The following is a 21,280-nucleotide window of genomic DNA, read 5'->3' as shown; positions in this document are numbered from 1 at the left end:
TTTTTGGCATGGCAGAGACCAAAACTGCACACAGTACTCCAGCTGTAGTCTGACAAGCTCTGATTAGAGTGGGACAATGACTTCTTTCTTGCTGCTGGTGATGCTCTTGTAGATGCAGCCCAGCATCCTGTTTGCCTTTGCTGCTGTAGTGCACTCTTCACTCATGCTGAGCTTGTTACCCGCTAGGACCCACCCAGGTCCCTTTTCACAGGGTTGCTATCCAGCTAGATGGATCCCAATATGAGCTTCAGTCTTGGGTTATGTGTTCCCAGTTGCACAACTCTATATTTGTCCCCATTGAACTTCATAAGGTTCTTGCTAGCCCACTCATTCAGCATGTCCAGGCCTTCCTGCGGGGTGTCTCTCCCTTCTGGAATGTCAACCTCCCCATTCATCTTGGTGTCATCTATCTGCAAAATTCATCAGGGTGCTCTTGAACCCAACATCCGGATCACTTATGAAGGAAGGTATTGAACAGTGTTGGGCCCAATATTGATCCCTGAGGGACCCCACTTGTGGCTGGTTGCCAGTCTGGGAAGGAACAATTTACTACCACACTCTGGGTTCCGTCTGTCATCCAGTTCCTCACCCACCACACAGACCACTTGTCCAGGCTGTAGCATGACAGTTTCTCAAGAAGGAGGCTGTGGAGATCTCTGTAAAAGCCTTGTAGAAGTCCAGATAGACACCTCTCACCCTGCATCAACTGAGTGAGGTACTTACAGAAGGCAATCATGTTTGTCAAGCACAATTTGTCCTTGGTAAATCTGTGTTAGCTTTTCCCAATTGCATGTTTCAGTTGACTTGTGACAGTCCACAGAAGGGTTTGTTCTGTAACATTTCCAGGGATTGCATTTAGGCTAGTGGGTCTAAAACTACCATTGTTTGTTCTCTCTGTCTTTAGCTTGCAATTGCCCAAGTTTCTTTGGTTTGTTAGGAAGCTGTTCCTCTTTTATGATTATGACTTAATCTGTTCCATGATACCCCCACAGAAGTGATGTGATCATTGTCACCAGCCACAGAACTAAGTCATCAAATTCATAAATTGTTGCAGCAAATAACTGCAAGTAAACTACTGGCTTACAAATCACAGAATGTTTGAGGTTGGAAGGGGCCTTTGAAGATAATCTAGTCTGACCCCCTTGCTTAGAGCAGGATCAGCAAGAGCAGGTTTTCCAACATTGTGTTTAGTTGGGTTTTTGAGTATCTTCAAGGATGGAGACACCACAACCACTCTGGGTAATCTGTGTCAGTGGTCAATTACTCTCACAGTAAAAAAAGTACATGTTTCCTGATCTTTGAAGGTGTCTAGTATGCCTGATCCCTCAACACAAAAATGAGCGGAAAAGTAACACAGAAAACTCAGGGTTGAGATAAAGAGATTAGAGTTTAATATAACATGTCATAATCACAATAGATAATCATGTCATAATATAACATGTCATAATCACTTAGATAATAATCTAATTAATCTAATAATAGAATGCATAATTACCTTAGTTTAGCCTATTTCCAGAAGCAGCACAGTGAAATACAGGGAGAAAAAAGAGCATAAAACAGAAAAACAAATCCAGCAGCTAACGAACTCCCACAGGTCTCACAACCATCCCTGGGGAAAAGAGCCAACACTCAAGATCCTGGAATGCAGAAGCAGCAACCAGAACAGGAAGCCTCCCATGTTACAATCTGAACTTCAAGCCCCATAATACTTCAGTTAGCACTTCCATTTTTTGAAGCTGGCATGGCTGCAGCATGGTATGAGTAACAGCAGCGTGTTCAACTCAATCCATGACAGACAGCAAACCTTAGTTTCTAGTTTGTGCCCATTGCCTCTTCTCCTGTCACTTGGCACTACAGAGAGCAGTCTGATTCCTTCATCTTCATTCCTTCCTGTCAGATATGGATAACATTCCCCTGAGTCTGCTTTTGTCCAGGCTGAACAGGCTGCTCTCAACTTTCTTAGTGTCTCCTGATACAAAATGTGCTTCAGTAGTGTGGCAGTTTAGACTGGGTGCCTCCTGTTACTGCCACATAAGGTGCACCTCTGGTGCCCTGAGTGTCCAGCCCAGAAGGTGGACACAGAAAACAGCGCTTTTCTACCCACAAATCCTTCACTCTATAAATTAATCTGCTAAGTCATTCTCTACCTCTTTTTTCTCCCCTCTTCTCCTGTGGGAGATGCTCCCTATCAGGTAACAGTGGGGGAGTTATCTGAAGGCCTCTTAGGCCTGGCTAGGCCTAATGCCAGCAGGAGAAGGGGGAGGGGCAGTCTCAGACCTGGCCACCCTGAGACAAGCCTAGCAAGGCGGGGGGACGGGGGGGGGGGGAAGAAAGACCCCTGCGGGGGTTTTGGGCATGTCGTCAGGTAGGGAGAAGGGAAGTGTTTGGGTGCCTTTGCAATTGACAAGCTCTGGAAGAAATCACAAGCATTGCTTGGAATCCGAGCTGTGTTCCAGACAGGACTGCAAAGACCCCTCACTGTATAGCACTGTAAAGCCCAGGAGCAGACAGATATGTCTTGCTGGGCTGAGAGGCGAACCCCTGGAGGAGCTGAGTCCCCAGGACAGTTTCATTTTATTGGAAGAAGTGATGAGTGCCACTGCGAAGAATTGCAGCAGAAGAACCTCTTTTCTACAAGGCTTTCAGCTACAAAGCCTTCAGGGATAAATCCTGAATGTGTCTCAGCAATAAGCTGCAGATGCCAACAGGAAGTGAAACTGTGCTCCTGCAGCTTCCACGTGGTCGATGCCATTTTGGTTTTGATTAAATCCCCACACGTGCCGTGTGGTACTACGATCAGTGAGTAATTACAAAAGCTGATTTTTATAAGCACCTATTAAAGGTCTGTTGCCCTAGGGAATTCTGGAGTTCCCTTCCCTTGTGGGCAATCTCCAGCTCTGTTGCCAATGTTCCCTTTTTTCTTTACAGTTTAAAGTGCTGTTTGTTGTTTATGGCTTTTTGTTCATATTGTTTAAATTGTTACATATTCCTGCTGATGAGGTATCTGTTCCACAACTGAATATTTTGAGCCAGTAAATAGGTTTTATTAATATTTTCTGTGTGATTTTTATTATTAACAAAGATATTAACAATTTTATTAATTGTTCTGTCTATTGAATATTAATAACCTCCTTACAATCATAACAGGCCCGCGGAAGTTTTAAAGATTTGTCTAAGATAAAACACATCTGTGCTGAGATAAATAGAGCTATATATTCTGCTTCATTATCTTATACAGGTCCCATTTCCCTTACCTCTGGTTCTCTCAGATTTTGCACTCTCAATGTTTTGATATTTAAAATGAAAAGTAAAAATCAGAAGAATAAAACCTGTGGCAGAAGAGTTCAGTGAAGAGAACAAAGTGTCTGCCTCATGACTCTTTTGTGTTCCAGGCTTGTGTGTGGGTTATGTAAGGTTTCCCCCCATTTTTCTTTCTATGTCTTTTCTATAAGTATGTTTTACTGATATTAAAGACTATCCTGTTATGGAGAGCTGCATGACCAGGAAAGATCTATAGGACAGACAGCAAAGGAGTACAGTAGAAGGAAGCATGTCACTCCTTGCCATCAGCTGAAAACACAGCTAGATTTCTGCTGTTCTTAAATAAAATGATTTGATTAAAACCAAACATGCCTGAATAAGGTTGACTCAAGTTTATGTACTAGTTAGCTTGGGTAGATGTTTTGGAATTTAAACAAAACCTAGCTGTTCCAGAATGCAGGAAACTGAGCCACAGCCTGGCCATCTACACAGCACAGATTCAAAGAGAGCAGCAGGGATGCAACCTGCTTCTGCTGCCTTTGTTGGCACAGTAACCTGCCTTGACAAGAGAGGTGCCACTCTGACCAGTGAGTGTTCCTTCAGTGGCCATTACATGCATTGACTGGCATTTGTTGTGGCTGCACTCTGTCAAAATTACCCTTCTTCATTGTCTCAGTCCAGAGAGGGAAAGAGAGCCAGTTCTTTTGAATATTCCCATGTCATGAAATTAGAGGCACAAACAGGGCAAAAATATCAAGAGTGAGGCTATTTATTACACAAATAAAGTGGATGGATCAGAAGGGGAGAGAGACAGAATAGAGTGAGAGAGACAAGAGAGAGAGAGAAGAGGAAAGGAATTATATTACCACACCCCTCACCCCCCCCAAGACAGTTTGAGTCTGTGGAGGAAGGGTGCTGCAGCTTTGGAAGGGTGCTGCAGCTTTGGTGTGGTAGAGAGGTCATCCTTGTTGGCTGTGCTGTCCTCTGAGCAGCCTCTTCAGCTCCATGAGTTGCAGCAGGCAGAACTTAGGACACAGAGAGAGGGTTCCTCTGAGTCTGCTTCTTCCAGACTCCATGGTGATGTCTCTGTCCTGGTATTCTCTCCATTTTTCTTCAGAGCAGCATTGCCCTGGGTTTTTCCTTCTCTTGTGTCTTCCTTCTCAGACGCATTGTCCAGGTCTTTTCCTTCACCATGTTTTCATTCTCCTGTGTTTTCCTTCTTCTGAGCCAGTAGTTGCTCAGATCCTTTATACAGTTTTTAGGTATGAGTCCAGGTGCTGAATATGCATATTCCAGAGAGTATCACAGCAGTGGCCTCTGCCCATTATTTCCAGGGCAGCTGCAGTCCGGTGAGCAATCTTTATCTATGCACCTCACAGAGAGTCATTCCACCAGTGGCGTCTGCCCAATACACATCAGCTATTGTCTGGGCAAGCAGCAAAGGTGATTTTATCTTTGTTGTGTCACATCGAGAGAGACAAGATTTAGTCTCTCACATTCATCCAGTCACTTCTGGATCATTTTACCTTGATGCATTTGGAGATCTTTGCAGGTAGGAGATTGTGGCTGGTTTAACCAGCTGATCATTTTCTCTGAAATGCTGGCTTTGCCATACAGGGTTATATTGCACTAGTACTGATGAGGCTAAACCACATTTGACACCATTGTGAACTGTAGTCTTTTCTAGCATTCCCATCACATCCTCAGACAGCAGTGCTATATCATCTGCAATATTTTTCTCCTGCTTCCCTTCCCATGTACCTGATGCTCTTATTAGAGTTTCCAGTTGATGTCTGTTGTTGCATCATGCAGTCAACACTGCACAGGGCAAGATTTAAACAAGAAAAAAATAAAATAAACTACTGCCCTGCTTACTCCTTAGGTTTTCTATAAGCCACTCAGGATTGCCTGCTGTTTGTTTTCACAGGTGTGGTATCTGTCAAACCAAATGATCTCAATAGCAAAGTTGCAGTGGTAGCATCACTATAGAGATTGCTCTCTGTTTCTCCTGTCCAAGCTCCTTGAAAATGAGGGGAGGTCGATCTATCACACTGTTTTCATTACTTAGCACTGTTTGCATATTATGTCAAGATATATCAGACAGGGAAGCTTCATACTGATGGTGCTCTGGCATGTGTTTCCAAAGGCATCAATTAAAAAATTAGTATGCTACCTGATGAGACAATTGGACAGATTTACTTTATTTTTACTATCTTAATAACATTCACTACCTGATGCATTTTATCTAGAGTGCCTACTAGTGCATGATCTCAAAGGTCTTTTCCAGCCTGGTTAATTCTGCAATTCTGTGATTAGAGCCAGTGGAATATTAAAATCTACCATTCATAGAAGTAAACAGAATTAAACTGAGGGACAATGCACTTAAGTGAACTGGCCCCTGATACTGGTCAAGAGTAAATATATTGTTTGCTTGATTTGTTTGTATGTGTTTGGGTTGTTTGTTGTTGTTGTTTTGTTTGTTTGTTTTAAATTGATTTTCACAACTTACTTCATTACTGGACATCATGCAGTTCAGAGGGAGAAACCTGTAGGACTAAACTGTCTTGTCCTGTGGAAGAGTAAAGAAAGAAGATACACTGAGGAGAATTTCATGAGGTTCAATAGGGCAAAATCTAAGGTCCTGCACCTAGGTTGGGGCAATTTTTTATCTCAATATAGGCTGGGGGATGACAATATTGGGAGCAGCTGTGCAGAAAAGGGCTTGGGGGCACTGGTAGATAAGAAGCTGGACATGAGCCAACAATGTGCACTTGCAGCCCAGAAGGCAAATTGCATCCTAGGCTGCATCAAAGAAGCGTGGCAAGCAGGTCAAGAGGTGATTATGCCCCTCTATTCTGGTGAGACCTCACCTGGAGTTCTATGTCTAGTTCTGGGGCCCGCAACACAAACAAGATGTTGAACTGCTGGAGCCAGGGCCAGAGGAGGGCCACAAAAATGATCAGAGGTCCAGAGAACCTCTTCTATGAAGACAGGCTGAAAGAACTGGGGCTGTTCAGCCAGGAGAAGGCTTCAGGGAGACCTTATATCTACATTTCAATATGTGATGGTGACCTACAGGAAGGCTGGGGAAGGACTGTTTAGAAGGGCTTGTAGCAATAGGACGAGGGGCAGTGGTTTTAAACTGGAGCAGAGCAGATTTAGGTTGGACACAAGGAAGAAGTTCTTTACAATGAGAGTAGTGAAATACTGGAACAGGCTGCCCAGGGATGCATTTAAGGCTCCATCCCTGGAGACATTCAAGATCAGACTGAATGTGGCCCTGGTCAGCCTGATCTAGTTAAAGGTGTCGCTGCTGACTGCAGAGGTGTTGGAAAAGACTACATTCAAGGGTCCCTGTCAACCCAATCCAATCTGTGAGTTGCTCACTGGTGGTGTATTTCCTGTCAAAGATGCCATATAAGGGAGACCTTATTGCTCTCTACAACTACCTGAAGGGTGGTTGTAGCCAGGTGGGGGTTGGTCTCTTCTCCCAGGCAACCAGCACCAGAACAAGAGGACACAGTCTCAAGCTGAGCCAGGGGAGGTTTAGGCTGGATGTGAGGAGAAAGTTCTTCACTGAGAGAGCTGTTAGCCATTGGAATGGGCTGCCTGGGGAGGTGGTGGAGCCATGGTTTAGTAGTCATGAGCTCTTGAGAGACAAGTTGGACTTGATGATCTTTGAGGTCTTTTCCAACCTTATTGATTCTATGATTCTATGATTATACCTAGTGGCTGTCCAAATATACAACATAATGATCCAGGTGTATTTTTGCTTTTCAGTACAAGGCTTTCAGTCCAGCATGTTCCCATATTCTGAGGTTTAGAAGATGGTGTTTCTTCCTATGTGTAATGCCCACACAGGAAGCAGTTACACTACTGGGCAGACATGAAAGTTGTTCAGAGTTCATTTGTTTTGCAGCAGGATGCCAGGACTGGCTATGTGGAGTGCAGGCTGAAGAAGACATACCGAAGGGAAACCTGCTACTGACCTGGTACAAGTACTATAATTTAATATAAGATCATACAATGAAGTGGTGCTGTGGTAGACAATACTTATTACAAGGAAAGAGCAACAGCAGTGGGTTTCTAATATTGTGTTGAGCCAACTCAGCATGTCTTTTTGACCTGTGACAGTTGGATTTCTGTAGCACTAAGCACAACCCAACTGTCTGTTTGCATACACAAGATAATGACACCCACAGTGCCTGGCAGGATTTTGCTAACAGATTTTTTACACTTGCTCCTCTTACAACAGAAAATCCAGCAGAAGTTTTAAACAGTACAACCCACCCCCCATCCCCCCTGCCTTTTGCCCTTCTGGTTATGTGCATCTAGATCTCCATTGCTGTAAAGCCTCTTGTGCCTTTCAGCTACATGCAAGAAGCAACCTGCTTAGCTGGGATATTTATACTTGCTACTTTGCCTGGATTTTTAAGAAATATTCTGATTTAATATCTGTTCTTGAATGGGCAGGGAAAGGGGAGATACAATAAATTTAGATTAAAATTTACAGTAAATTTTAGGCAGAGTAGTGCTGTCTCTATTAGTAACTCCACAGCATCTAGGTGATAGTGCTGGCAGCAACACTTTTACTGTGTTTCAGGAGCTCAAGTCTTTTTTGTGAGAATGTTGCAAAACCTGAGGTAAGTTAATTAGCAACTAAAAGCTGTAAACAGGCTTAAAACTGCAAATCTTATATGGCACAGACCATTCAAAGAATGTTTCAAGTAAAAGCTCTGGAGTGTTAATTCCCATGGCTTGAACACAGACTGAAATGTAAGATAAATGGGAATACATCCCACACACTAGGTGAGTGCCACAGTACACCTGGTAACGTGGTGACTTAGAGGTGTTGCTGCAGGTTCACCTACTGATGGACATGCATGGATAAGCTTGGAGCACTAAAGCAGAGCATTTTGTAGACTTTCTCTGACAGGAAGCTGCCTTAAATATGTGGCCAGACTGGTAGGCTGAATGCCTGGGCATTCAGAAAGGTTGTTCAGTCTGGGGAAGCAGCCATGGGGCACCGGTGGCTGGGTGCCACATGCTGGTTTTCCCTGAGGTCCTGATGAAGCTCAGCATGGCAGGTCCCATGGTCCTGCCTAAACAGATGTTCACAGGATGATTCACAAAACTGTAATCACGCACAATAGTGCAAATGTTTAATTAATCAGGTCTCGTGTCCTTATTGTTGCCTTACTGGGTTTCACTAATAATGACCCAGAGGAAAATTTTGCTCCTGTGTGAGAATCATATTAATTTCTTAGATGACATTTCTTGTTCTGTTGCTAGATAGCACTAACAATAAGAAAATAAAATTCTCATGTTCTTTACCTACTGGTTTAAAACTCAAAATCAGGGAAGGCTTTGTGTTACCTCAAATGTTCTCTTTAACAATATATTAGAATGACTTAGTACTTAGTATGTCTCTTGCCTCACATTCACAGGATGCATAAATATCTGGCTGTAATCCTATCATTAAGCTGAGAGGAAAAGAAAAGAGGTCTCAAAGGAAAAGTTGATATGGATGAGGCAAGCAACTCCTTCCGAATTGGTCTGCAATGCATGTGAAGGGTTAAATAACAGAAGGGTGGTGGAGTCCACAGTGAATTCCAGCAATCTTCTCTGACACTGCTTCTACCACCTCCAAAAACTAGCTGCTAGAAAGAGTTAAAATGGATATTGTTTGCATTAAGGAGCTGAGTTTTCCACTGGGTAATCATCAGTGAAACCCAGTGAAAAGCAAATGAGGATGGCAGGTCTGATTAATCAAACATGTGCTGTGGTGCTAAGAGGAAGATTTATGCTATTGGTTTTGCAAGAGTCATTGATATTAATGCTGCTAATAGAAATTTTGAGCTGCTGTTTGCCATTTCCATTTTTTTCACTGCAAAACTGATGTTAAAAGTACAAATGAGGGTTGTGAAGTATTGTTGTAACATTGTAGTTTCATTCTCCAAACGTTACACAGGCTCTACAGATGAGATCTTGCAGCGCTGCTATTGGATGTACTGTTGTGCTATTTCCGTTTTAATTTCCAGTTCTGGGGGATTTAAAATCTGATTTAAAAATCTACTTTGGGATAGAATCCACTTTACAAAGATCTCCACCCAAGATTCATGTTTGCTTATGCATACATGAGTGCACTCCAGTGTGTACAAAGTATTATATGGAACTTTCTGAAAAATGGAAAGAAAAATAACAGTGTGTGCATTTAAAAGCTACAAGAATGCAAACAGGTATCTATTAGTGATCTGTGAAATTGTACCGTGTTCTGCCAAAGCAAAACGACATGGTCTATTTGAGCCCAAAACAGACAAGTCATTGCAAAGCACAGAATGGAACGAAATAACATTTTGTGAGTAACAAGGGATACTGTACATGGACAGTCTCTCCTCTAAGCAAACACAGGCTTTTAAAAAGCTGTTGTGTTCATCACTTCCAGGTTGATGTGCAGCACATTCAGAAGTATCTGTTTCATAATGTGTTAGTAAAGAAGTTGAACGCCCTTGCACTATGAACGTTTCAGAAATGTATTTTGTTCCTTCATATGGCACAGGAAAAACAGCAGTAGAATGTGAAGTGCAAAGTGTGAATCTGTGTATTGCAGTGAAAGGGGGGATGTCTCTTCCATATAAGCTTGCTGACATCATGGGAAGGATGAATGGCAAGCAACTGGGTCAGTCTCTGTTCAGCTTCTATTTTCCTGATAACACACTCATGTGTTTGCTTTTCCCATCTCACTAATATGGAGCATTTTGTTGCCTTTTTCTCTGGGGCAATTTTTTTTCCCTTTCTTGACAAGAAACTCTCAGCAGTCTTGTGCAGCCCAGTAGGGTCTGTGAACTTTGCAGTAACTTCAAAAGGTCTCAGGATTGGGGCAAGATTGCCAGGCTTTCTGTGGGGTCTTCTTGGTCTGTCCTAAGCTTTGCTTTAGTTAATTTAGCTATAATGATTCTTCCAATGATCAGGTGACTCTTGTCTAATTCGTTTTACTTTTGCTTGTTTTGTACAATCACAGAATAGCCATAGTATTCCATACTTTAGCTATAGTTTTATAATTTTTAGTACAGTTACTCTGTGCAGAATGCAGAACTTACGACCCTTCCTTAATGATATCATTATGTTGTTATATAAAGGCCTGGTATGACAGCAGATGCCTTGAAAATGGAGACACAGCACAGAGGTATAGAGGTGCGGGGTGATATGGGAGAGGGAACAGGCTGGCATTAGAGACTCCAGTGCTATAAACAGCTTACTGTTTCCAGCTGAAAAGGCATGGACCCAGGACTTGAGCAACAGGTATATAGTTAAGGACTGTAAAATACAGCATACAGAGTAAATAGGGATGTAATATGAGCTCCAAACCAACAAAGACAGAGCAAAGTGTAGAAGTGTGTCTCTCAGATGCTGCTCCAGACCTGAGTACACAAAGGAGTCAAGGGAGCATCAGTATAAAGCTACAGAAAGAGTAGGATAGGGTTTTGTAGAATGATTTCTAAACCATATTACTAAGGAGATTTAGTTTATGTTAATTAGATCATTTGGATGATAAATGTTAGCATTGTTCTAGCTGGACTACTCATTAAAACTGCTTGTTGTCGCTTAGTTACACTGTACATTTTTAATTACACTAACAAGAAATCTAGGTCTCCCTTATAAGACGTACTGCCCTTTTTGCCCTATAATAAGATTTTGAGTGTAACATCAAAGTGCTCCTGGTAAATGAGAAATTGATGTTTGCTTGGTTCTTTTTAAGAATTTTTGTCTCATGAGGAATGATGCAGGATTTAAGTATTACAGTGTAGACAGCATCTACCTAGAAATTGGAAGCCAGTTATGGTTTTCCTAAAGCAACACTCTTCGTGTATTTGTCTTCTAAGGCAGATAGGAAGTGACAGCTTTGATGGAAAATTTGTTATAATACGTATTTTAAAATACTGAACAGGCTAAGCCAGTAACCTCAGGAAAGTGCCTCTATTGATCTTATGTTTATGGAGGAATTTTATGGAAACTTCAGAAAAGACCGGATCTTTAAGCAAGGTCAGCAGCAATATGCACGTGCCTGATTTTCTGAAATCACGGGTGCTCAACATCTCCAATGTTGATCTGGCATCAGATGCTGGCCCCTGCAGCCTCCTGGTTCCACAACATCCTGCAGAGAGCTCAGGGCTGAGCAAAGGCTTGGTGTTGCTGCTGGCTGGGTAATGTGGTCACCTCATATCCTCCTCAAGGGCCCTGTGTTCATTTGTGCTCTCTTGTCAGCACCCATGGGTACAGAGTGCTTATCATCAAACCCATCTTGGCAACAATGCTGGCACACCAACACTGTCTTTGATGACTTTTTTTGTGTGTGGCAGAAGCAATGAAGTGCATCAAAGTAAGGCCCCTTCTGACAATAGTGTACCTCTGCTGATTGATTACTTGCAATGTATGCAGAAGGGATTTAATCTCCCTCAGACCATGGTCTGTCTTTCTGGGACTGCTAGATCACTAAACAAGCTTTCCCTTTGTTATTTCCACTTAGGAAACACAAAAGAAGTTTTGGAAAAGTGGTGACCTTGCCTGCCTGTAGATTAATCCAATGATTTTCATGCAGCAGGGCTTTGTTTTGCAGTTTGTATGGGTATGGCATGCTTGCCTGAAGTCTTGCATCTGTCAGTTCACCATTGACAGCACAATAGTGGATAGAAGCATGACTATTGAGTTCAAGTATTGGGGAGACCCATGTGAATTCAGAATTCTTGTTGTGATGGGCTTAGTTCCTTGAAAAGAATTCTTACAAATTAAGTTGCTCTTTGCTGCAGAGCTGACTTTTCAGGTATATGGCCACCAGCCACTGGGGGAAATCCAGAACCACTGAGATTAGTCACAGGTGTGGATTTATTCTGACTGATGTGAACCCATGGTCTCCCTTCATCCACCCTACTTAAAGCAAGCAAACTATATGTTACAAACTAAGTACCTTGCTAAGAAGAAGGTACTAAATAATGTTAGATTAGATGATGCTTTTCTGATTTGAAAAAACGTACTTGGTTTTATGTGGCATTTAAATATGGACTGAAAAAAATCTCAAACTCAATCTGTGGTGTCAGTTGGAATGTGGACTTGCTTGATTTTTAAAGTTGATGGTTTTTTCACTGTTCTCACCATGTTCTGCAGCTGCCAGGCAATTGCCTAGACAGCATCTGCCCTGAGCACTGCCCTATCAGCTGAAATTGTGCTTAGCAGAGTAATCCATAGTTTTTGCTAGATGGATAACTTATGTGGGACGTTTGGTCCAGGTGACAAATGCTACTAGTGCCCCACAGCCTGGTTTTGGAATTTCCAAAGATTGTATATATCAATTTTCTAATTTAGTGTGTGTTATGTGTAAGTCCAGGGGACTTTATGCTAGACTTCAGCCTCGTCCCCCCCCAAATGAAGCTGATCTTAGAATTAAAGTCAGTAGGTTTTTAGATGTGAATTGTCTCTGATTACATTTGATATGTGCAAATAGAATACAGTCTGAAAGAGCCATACATGTACAAAAAGACGTTAAAGAGTCAGTTTCAATAACCTGAAAATAATTTAAAATGAGATCATCTAGGAAAAAGGATCTTGTTATAAAACATTTCACTAGCTGCCCAACAAACACAGACTAAAGGACTATATAGTTTAGGCTTCTGAAACGACTGTTACTGTTGTTACTGTTATTTCTTAAAAGTCAGTCAAAGAGGTGAAAATAAATACTCTCTTACACAAATGTTAGAAAAATTACAAAATTAGAAAATAGCATTGACTAATATGAGTTTAAAGGCAGGAAACCCAGAAAATGACTTAGAAAAGCAAAAGTTCACAAAGAGGTACCTATGGAAAAAGTCTACTGGTAAACAAAGGAAGTCTGTGATGACCCACAACTAGTTGGTACAGTTACTCTTTATAGTGCAGAAGACACAGAAATTCAACAACTATCTTTGTCACAGACTTGATAGAAGACCCTACTTCTGTCACAAAATGCTGAACTCCTCTTAGTTCCAGTGGTCATGAGAGATGATGTTAAAGAACATATTTGAAAATCATATTGTTTGATCACCTGTTGAAAGAACTTGTAGCAGAACATTTTAAACAAAATGGCTAAGAACTCCTGTGAGACACTAACAACCCTTTCCTCCCTACCACCCCACCCCTAAACATGCCTTATAACTGTTCCAAGAAAGTGAAGCAAACACTGGCTCAGAATACAAAGGGATTACTCAGCCTGTCATTTTGAACAACACTGCCATAAAAAATAATAGAAAATCAGCGCAGGCCCTAGACACAGGGAAGATATTTCTATTAACAGAAGCCAGCATAGGTTAAGAGAATAGGTCTGGGGAAATAACTGGTGTATTTATGACATTTTACATTCTGTTTGATAAAAGCAGCACGGTGATCCAATAAACTAAGAAATCTATGACACATTTTATTTTGTATTAACATGCCATTTTGTTGAAAGTCTAGACCAAAGCAAGACAACACTCAGATAATGGACAAGGGGCAAGTTTGAAGAAGATAATTATGAATGAGACCTTTTCTCAGGCCATAGATGTTTGACCTAGCTGTATGCTGTTTAACGCTTCCCTAGGGCTGACTATAACTGCTTATAAATGGCTGCTCAGTCCAAAAGAGTGGAGGGGTAGCAAATAGCCGTATCGGTTATTTGGTGTAGCTGGGACGCAAGAAAAGAATATACATTTCTGTGACTCTTTCATCAAAGCTAGTTTTATAATTGAGGGAGTCTATCATGGAAAAAAAACCAACACAGTGGCTTGTGGTATTCATGAGTAAAGGGTTGTGCTGTGTTCAATATCTATGATCTTAACACTGAACCTGCTGTAATACTGCCCACCACTGGGCCCATGGTCCAAGAGAGAGCCGAGATATGGAGAGGGTTCATGAAGTGCCAGGTGATTCCAGGCCCTGCAGGCAAGATGCAGTATGGAGTGGCATGCAGATTACTCCATAGGACCATTTTCTCTATTAGCCAAACACCCAACAAAATTAAGAGATGGGAAATGAAGTCAGACAGATTCTGGCTAAAATGAAGACAGTTGTTTCAAGTGTTAGCCACTGAAACAACAGGGGTCATGATTTACACCTGAGGGGAATTAGGTCAAGACTTCTTTTTTTCCTCCTCTTTTACAAAAAGCGCACTGAAGTTTAAGAGCATGGATTGGGCAGAGGCAGGCATTTCTTAAGGGAAGTTTGTTGTCTTTTGTTATGATGAGTCCATCCTGACATTAAACCCTATTGATCTATTCATAGGGGCTAAAGTCAATATTTAGGCATATCAATAACAGGTCTGACTTTTCAAAATTCTTCATTTGATTTCATTAACATTAACTTCTGGTTGTTATTCTACTTCTCATTGATTACTTGTAAATCTAAAAGAATGAGAATGCATTAGTGATTTTGACCACGGAAAAATTATCTGTACCATCATCACAAGGAAACAGAATTTTATGTGGTCTTCATGACTTTATACACAACAGTATTTTGGTTTTTTTAAATTTTCTAACACAAGAAGGTGATACTGGTAGAGGTTCTTTCTTTCCTGAGTAACACCAGAAAATGTAATAACATTTTGATATAGTAAGTATTGTTTTGTTTTCCAATGTAAGTGATGGCGTAATATGGATTACAAAAGTTCTGTGTACTATTATGTTTAATTAGCTTATATAGTTGTTTCCATTTTAGACACAGGCTCTGAAAACCATCAGATCTCTAATGCCGTCTGAGACCTACTTATACCTCCTGCTCCTTGAAGCTCTCTGTCTGCCACAGTCAACTTGAAGTTTGGAAGTTACTCGTCTCTTGGTTGTTCAGCTAAAATGCACCCTCACTTCTTCCATTCAGTGTCTCTCTCAGGAATGATGCTAAAACACCAATCAAACTTAGTCTGTATATTTTTAAAATGTGCTTTCTGTTAAGGAAAAGAGATTGGTTGAATTTCTAGCTCTAATACCACAATGTGATACAGGCCTGCCATATCATGCCAGATGTCCTCAGACATTGCCAAAATTAATCATCAACTTGCTCCAGGAGCAGACATGTATGTGAAGGGCAGTCCTGCAGAGACTTGTACCTCCAACTCTACCTGCTGAAGTCAATAGGACTTTAGGATATGTGAACAGTGCTCACGTGCCTGTCTTGCCTTCCAGTAAGGGAGTAATGTAGACCTTACTGTAAACAGCAGTGTTTACAGAGAGGAGTTCTGGTTTAGATTTTCTGAATGCTTTTGTCAAATGACCCAGGTACTGGACTAATTTCACTGGAATAGGTAAACTGCTTCAGTCTCTAGTTTGATTCCAGCACAGCAGTAATTCATAATGCAAAATTGTAAAGTATAAAATGGATCTAAGATTTCTGGTATCTTTAAGAATAGAATAGAATAGAATAGAATAGAATAGAATAGAATAGAATAGAATAGAATAGAATAGAATAGAATAAACCAGGTTGGAATAGACCTTCAAGATCATCGAGTCCAACTTATCATCCAACACCACCTAATCAATTAAACTATGCAGCCAAGCATCCCATCAAGTCTCCTCCTAACCACCTCCAATGATGGTGACTCCACCACCTCCCTGGGCAGCTCATTCCAATGGAAAATCACTCTCTCTGTGAGGAATTTCTTCCTAACATCCAGTCTGAACCTCCCCTGGTGCAGCCTGAGACTGTGTCCTCTGTTCTGGCGCTGGTTGCCTGGGAGAAGAGACCAGCCCCTGCGTGTATACAACCTACCTTCAGGTAGTTGTAGAGAGCAGTAAGGTCACCCCCGAGCCTCCTCTCCTCCAGGCTAAGAAACCCCAGCTGAGGGCTTGTCCTCCAAACTCCTCACCAGTTTTGTTGCCCTTCTCTGGACACATTCCAGAAACTCAGCATATTTCCTAAACTGAGGGGCCCAGAACCGGACACAGGACTCAAGGTGTGGTGTAGCCAGTGCTGAGTACAGGGGCACAATGAACTCCCTGCTCCTGCTGGCCACACTGTTCCTGATACAGGCCAGGATGCCATTGGCCCTCCTGGCCACCTGGGCACACTGCAGGCTCATGTTCAGCCTTCCATCAACCAGTACCCCCAGGTCCCTCTCAGCCTGACTGCTCTCCAGCCACTCTGACCCCAGCCTGTAGCACTGCATAGGGTTGTTGTGGCCGATGTGCAGAACCTGGCACTTGGATGTGTTCAATCTCACGCCGTTGGACTCTGCCCGTCTGTCCAACCTGTCGAGGTCCCTCTGCAGAGCCTCTCTACCCTCCAGCAGATCAACTCCTGCCCCCAGCTTGGTGGCATCTGCAAATTTACTGATGATCAACTCAACACCCTCATTCAGATCATCAACAAAGATGTTGAAGAGCATGGGGCCCAGCACTGATCCCTGGGGCACACCACTAGTGACTGGCTGCCAGCTGGATGTGGCACCATTCACCACCACTCTCTGGGCTCGGCCCTCCAGCCAGTTCCTAACCCAATGCAGAGTGCTGCTGTCCAACTCATGGGCTGACAGCTTGTCCAGGAGTTTGCTGTGGGGGACAGTGTCAAAGGCCTTGCTGAGGTCCAGGTAGACTACATCCACAGGCCTCCCCACATCCACCAGGTGGGTCACCTGATTATTTCTTATTTAAGACATAATGTATATGAAAAGGATGTCTTCTAACATAGTGAGGGATTTTTCCAAACAACAGATACTGTATTGTTGCTTTTTAATTTACTGCTCTTATGTTTTCTTTCTAGTGGCACAACAAAACTGACCGGTGAAAAACCACACAAAATTGAAATCCAGAATGAAATATAATTAATTATTATAATTATAATATTATAATTATAATATTATTATAATATTATAATAATTAAAATATACTTATGGTTAACTGGATTTTTTTTCCTTAAGCAAGAAACAGGAAAAATTCTCTGTCGGTGATACATTCTGTGGTGATATGTAGATGACATTCCAATTTATATCTAATTAGAAAACAGATTCAGAGACATTGATTTTGTCCACTGTTACAACCTGGAACTCTCTGTGTCCAACAACATTCTTTATATAAGCAGAAAATAAGGCAAAATAGTTTTCATCTTGGCTGTTAGCTCTGCTTATTAACCAGAAGAAGTTTGTCTTTTCAATGAACTCAGATCAGATGTGGCATGATGCCTTCATTAACAAATACCATTCCATTCCAGGTAGCGCTCACTTCAACATGGGCACATGCATAGTTATATATCTAGAGAAGCACTGTATTGCTCAAGGACAGATGTAATGAGCCTATTGCCAGAAATCTGTAAAACTTTCCTCTTCTGTCACAGAATGTTTCTACATGGGCTGAGAGCAAAAAATCCACCTCCCCTGGCCCCTCAATGCTGTTGCATGATCTCTGGTATCACTGGTGATGCTTCACAGCTGGTGAGCTGGACTATCCACCACAAAGCAAACCCAGGGTTTTCCTTCCTGACATTGATGTGGTGGTTTTGTGTAGATCATCTTTATATTATATAATGTGGAAATTGGGAGATGTTGCTGTCAGTGCCAGATGACAGAGGCCCATGTCGTCAGTATAAAGCATTCTGGTTAGGAAGAAGCACAACAGAGTTTTCCCTGTAGCCAGTCAAGGTGGTCATACTGATCTCAACAAACCTTTTGTTACTGCAAATGAATCCATCTAGAAATGAAGATGCAGTAAGTCAAATTTTAAAAGGGTTACAGTCAATTATGCTGTTTGGCATATTGAGGTCTGAATTGCTTTAGAGCTTGTCTTGGTGTGACTGAGGCCTTGGAGCAAATCTGAACCATTTCAAGGCAATGCTGCATGAAACATAACTTCCTTTTCTGAATCTTAGTATTTGAAGATGACATATAATAAGACCAGTAAAATTATTTCTTCACATAGTTCTGCTGAAGAGCAAGAACAAACAACCACAGAACGATTAAACCTTAGTGCCATTTGGCATTATTTAGAGGTGCGTATGAGGCTTACTACAGAATTAAACAGTCTGAGTCACTTGGGGGAGGAAACAGGGAGCTAATGCTTTTTCTGAACTGGAGCTTTGCCACAGCCCTCTGTTGAACTAGAGGACATTAAGTGAGGTTTTCCGCAAATACTGCAAGTAGGTTAAATGAGAGTGATTTTGGCATAGTTTTTTGCTAAACGTAGGAAATAGGGAGTTAGCAAGGCAGTGAGCCTCTGTTGATGCTGTGTTCATAGGAAAACTCAAGCACAGTCAAAGTTCCTCTTCCAGAGAGACTGAAGGGAAATCATCTCTGCTGAGGAGGAATGAGCACTAGCTTCAAGTGACAAGTCTGTAGACAAGACCACACTCCTCCATTTTAATAGAATCGAAGCTTTTACAGAGAATTCACACATGGTCAAGCCAAAAAACCCACTATCATAACAACATCAGAAGCAATAAAAAGTAATCATAAAACCAACCAAACAAAAATAAATCTGCAAAAGAAAACAATATCTACAAAGAAATAAAATGAGTAGCAGCAGAAAACATCAGTGAGGAAAATTATATTAAAAGAATGGAAAAAATGCTCGATGCAAGCAACAATATCTTGCCACAGATCTGCAGCCCAAATAGGCTTTCCTTTCCTCTGCCAGCCATTCTTCTTCCAGGCCTTTAGCCAACCCCACAGACCATTGGTTACCATTCATGAGTCAGCTAGCTGGACTGCTTTTATCTCTGCAAATTGACTGGATTCTCCTTCTCCATCTCTTGCCTCCGTGACTTGGCATGTTGGACTCCACACTGCAGACTTCCATCTCTGCTTGTTTCCAACAAGATGAAAGTAACTGTCTGTGAATAAAACATATTTCCTTTCATCATCAGAAAGGTCATTGTAAGGAGGAGCTTCCTCAACATGAGTTACTCTCTCCTCTGGAGGTGTAGTAGAGTTAATGCCTTCAGGCCAGTTTGTGATCACCTCCACCTGACCAGATCTTTCAAGATTTCACATTCAAGCTCTCTGTGTTATCAGAGCCATCCACTTGGACCATGTAGCATCTGTGGCATGATGTAGTGTGGAATCTTTACATTTGAACATCCAATCCAAAACTGGCAATCTAGGAGCTAGAAGAAGTTGTGACTCAGTTCCAATTACTTCAGAAGCAGCTTTTACTCCTTCACAGGCAGCTAGAATCTCCTTCTTTGTTGGAGTATAATTTGCCTCTGAGCCTGCAGAAACCAAGAGGATGTCCATGTGTCTCACCTGGAGCTCTTTGCCACAAGCACCAGGTTGGACCATTGTCACTTGCAGCCATGTACAGAATGTGCTTTATGTCTGGACCAGGTCAGACAGGTCCCAGACCCATTGCTTGAACTACCTCTTCCTTTATCTGGTCAAAGGCTGCTTGTTGCTCAGGACCCCACTGGAAACTGTTTCTCTTTCAAGTCACATCATACAGAGGTTTCACAATCTGACTGTATCCAGGAATGTGCAGTCTCCAAAATCCCTTTGTACATAGAGTTTCTTTCTTGTTCTTGGGATTTGCCATGGGGGAGACTGTTTATCACATCCACTGGAATGTGTCGGCGTCCATCCTGCCACCGCACTCCCACAAACTGGATTTCTCTGGCAGGTCCTTTCACCTTGTCTCGCTTAATGGTGAAACCTGCTTTCAAGAGAATGTCAATGATTTTGTTACCTTTCTTGAAGAATTCGTCAGCAGTTTTACCCCAGAAGATGATATCGTCAATGAACTGGATGTGTTCTGGAGCACCACGTTTCTCCAGAGCATCATTGATCACAGCATGACAGATGCTTGAGCTGTGAACCCAGCCTATTGGCAAGTGATTGAACGTACATTGGACTCCTCTCCAGGTAAAGGCAAACTGAGGCCTGCATTCCTCTGCTATAGGAATAGAGAAGAAAGCATTAGCAACGTCTATGGTAGCATACCATTTGGCCTCTTTGGATTCCAGCTCATACTGGAGTTCCATCCTGTCTGGTACCGTTGCACTCATAGGTGGAGTTACTTCATTCAGAGCAAGGAAGTCAGCTGTCAGGCCAGTCTCCATTCTGCTTTTGCACAGGCCGCATTGGACTGGTGAAAGGTGAATGAGTTTTGCTGATGACTTTCTGACTTTCCAACTGATGAATCATGTTTTGAATGGGCACCAAAAAGTCACAGTTGGTTCTGTATTGTCTGTGATGCACAGTCTGAAAAGCAAACAGCAACTTTATGTCTATCTTATCTTGTCCCACAGCTGCAGATTCATCAGAAAGCTCAGGTCTAATAGACAGCTTCAATTTTTGTCTATCACCTTCTACAGCTGCTTATTCCAAAGCCCATTTGCAACCCTTAGGGTCTTTGAAATGCTCTTCTCTCAGAAAACCAATTCCCAAAATACAAGGTGTGTCAGGTCCTGTCACAACAGTGTGCTTCTGCTGTTAACCAGTTAAACTTATGTCGACCTGTACCTTAGTCAATTCTTGAGATCCACCAGTGACTCCCAGAATAGTTACAGGCTTTGATCTGTGATAATTTGATGACATTATGGTGCACTGAGCTCCTGTGTCAACCAAGGCCTTGTACTTCTGAAATTTTGAAGTGCCAGGCCACTGGATGTACACATCCCAATAGATTCTGTTATCTCCATTATCCCTCTCCTCCCCCTGGTGGGAGGCAGGGCACCCCTAATTATGGGGACTACATCTGCATGTGCAGTTGGCACAGTGTCTGGTGTCAGAGTTGGAATCACTGTTGGAGCTATTAGAGTTGTTCTGGGAAACTGTGGAAGTAACAGCTACCCTTTTGGTATTGCTACCTTGGGCTCTGCCACTCTGCAGTTCCTTTAATCTCCTGAAAAGGGACCATCCCATCTGGTTGACCATCCCATCTGTTCATGTTCTCACCAAACTGATCATGCAGAGTTATCCAAATACTCTCATGTGATTGCCTCAGTTGTCTGTTCTGGTTTGACCTATTTTGGAATGGCCTCCTTAGAGGATGTCTGTTTCTAACAGGTGAAACATCTATCCATCTGGAAGAAGAAGAAT

The sequence above is a fragment of the Dryobates pubescens genome, chromosome Z (assembly GCF_014839835.1).
Source record: "Dryobates pubescens isolate bDryPub1 chromosome Z, bDryPub1.pri, whole genome shotgun sequence".
NCBI classification, from domain to species: Eukaryota; Metazoa; Chordata; class Aves; order Piciformes; family Picidae; genus Dryobates; species Dryobates pubescens.
This window is presented reverse-complemented; position numbering follows the sequence as displayed.